Genomic DNA, 2,620 nt, shown 5'->3' with positions numbered 1-2,620 from the left:
TATAATAAGCCTCCGTTCCCCCCACCCCAGGGTCCTTCCCTCCTTTCCCTCCTTTCTACCCCCATCCTTTCCCACTTTCAATTTCTCTCTCCTTCTCCTTATTCAGGCCCTCGGGCTTAATTCTACAAAGACCGGAAATTTAATATAACACACAAATTATTACATTCAGAGGTATGTTATCCTCTTTGAGGTTATTCAATTTAATCTGATTTTATTACTGGTTCTTTTTGTTTTTCTTTATTTTATATTTTTATTTTTTCTTTATTTATTTTATTTTTTTAAATTTTTTCATGTAACGTTATTTATTGCAACAACATCTCGCTTTGTATTCTTTAGTTATTCATGTATGTTTGCATTCATATTAATACGTGCTGATACCATACCGCTACACCAGTATAGGCGGGATGAGGATATGCCTTGGTATGTAACCTGGCCTCGGCTTTGAACCGCCTGAGTCCAGGCTTAAATCTTAAATCATAAGGTTAAAAAAATACTGCGCTAACACAATAAGAAAAGCTGCGACTAAAGGTAGTAAACCGTGAATCTAATGTAATTAAAAAAAGTCGCGCTAAAAAAGATTATTTGAGAATAGCAACAATCTAGTGCCTAAAGTGATAAAAGGTAAATATGAATAAAAAATATAATTGAAACAATACCCAATGTATATAAACTCCACGATGAGATGGAATAAATGATATAGAATAAATGATATACAAAAAGGACTATTTTCTATGTGAAAAATAAATAGTGAAATAAATTAACATAGTTGAATGTGAACGACAAAAATTAATTTCCAGAACACTATTACCACGTGCAACAATATAAAGAAATATTGTGAAGATACTGAGCATATACTCTGTGAAAAGCAAAAAATAAAGCAATAAAAATTATAACCAAACTAAAAAAGTCCATAAAAAATCCAAGTCCAAAAAACAGTAATTATTGAAGTTCTTGCATATTGTGGAAAACAGACAAGTAGATATCCCCCAGTGCTAGGAGAAGTGCAGAGACAGACTTGCTGAAGTGACACAGGTGCATGGGCAGACCTCCACCGTTTAAAACAACTGCCTCTTACCAAATAGAGTTGGTCTCTAGATTATAGGAGACCTATGGAACGGATGGCTGCAACCCCAGCCAGGGATCTAGAACAGCAGACACTTGTTGTCATCCGGGACCCGGAACTCGCTCCGTCACACACAGCGAATAGAATAAGATGGCTCCCTTTTTGTTGTCATCCGGGACCCGGAACTCGCTCCGTCACACACAGCGAATAGAATAAGATGGCTCCCTTTTTTGCTCTCATAGACCAGTGTTGTCTGTGTTTCCCAAGCAGAGAGCCTCTCTGCTTGGGAAACACAGACAACACTGGTCTATGAGAGCAAAAAAGGGAGCCATCTTATTCTATTCGCTGTGTGTGACGGAGCGAGTTCCGGGTCCCGGATGACAACAAGTGTCTGCTGTTCTAGATCCCTGGCTGGGGTTGCAGCCATCCGTTCCATAGGTCTCCTATAATCTAGAGACAAACTCTATTTGGTAAGAGGCAGTTGTTTTAAACGGTGGAGGTCTGCCCATGCACCTGTGTCACTTCAGCAAGTCTGTCTCTGCACTTCTCCTAGCACTGGGGGATATCTACTTGTCTGTTTTCCACAATATGCAAGAACTTCAATAATTACTGTTTTTTGGACTTGGATTTTTTATGGACTTTTTTAGTTTGGTTATAATTTTTATTGCTTTATTTTTTGCTTTTCACAGAGTATATGCTCAGTATCTTCACAATATTTCTTTATATTGTTGCACGTGGTAATAGTGTTCTGGAAATTAATTTTTGTCGTTCACATTCAACTATGTTAATTTATTTCACTATTTATTTTTCACATAGAAAATAGTCCTTTTTGTATATCATTTATTCTATATCATTTATTCCATCTCATCGTGGAGTTTATATACATTGGGTATTGTTTCAATTATATTTTTTATTCATATTTACCTTTTATCACTTTAGGCACTAGATTGTTGCTATTCTCAAATAATCTTTTTTAGCGCGACTTTTTTTAATTACATTAAATCTTAAATCGGCCGAGTGACGTACAAAAAGTCCCGGCTCCTATGACGAACGTCCCACTGGTCCAATGCCAAGACCGCGGGACGTGTGTAATGTCCATCATAGGCGCTGTCGGGTCCAGGAGGAGGCGGGAATGACATTGCGGCCACGCTGGCCACTGGGAGATCCCCGCTCGCTCTGTGTAAATGGCCGGGCTGGCTCTTCTATCCTGGCTCTCTCTACCTGGTGTGTGCAGCCTGCTGTCCCAAAGTGGTCATGAATGAGATGGGCTACACTACACAGGTAAGGCTGAGCTGCAGGAGTATCAAGTGGTCACCTGTCACGGGGGGGGGGGTCAGTGTATGCGCTGGGGGAGTCAGTGCATGTGTCAGGGGGGTCAGTGTATGTGTCAGGGGGGTCAGTGTATGTGTCGGAGGTGTCAGTGTATGTGTCAGGGGGGTCAGTGTATGTGTCGGGGGTGGTCAGTGTATGTGTCGGGGGTGTCAGTGTATGTGTCGGGGGTGGTCAGTGTATGTGTCGGGGGTGGTCAGTGTATGTGCCAGGGGTGGGAAGTGTATG

The sequence above is a fragment of the Aquarana catesbeiana genome, linkage group LG01, assembly GCF_042186555.1.
Source record: "Aquarana catesbeiana isolate 2022-GZ linkage group LG01, ASM4218655v1, whole genome shotgun sequence".
Classification (NCBI taxonomy): Eukaryota; Metazoa; Chordata; class Amphibia; order Anura; family Ranidae; genus Aquarana; species Aquarana catesbeiana.
The sequence above is the reverse complement of the archived record's forward strand: the minus strand, read 5'-3'. Positions refer to the sequence as shown.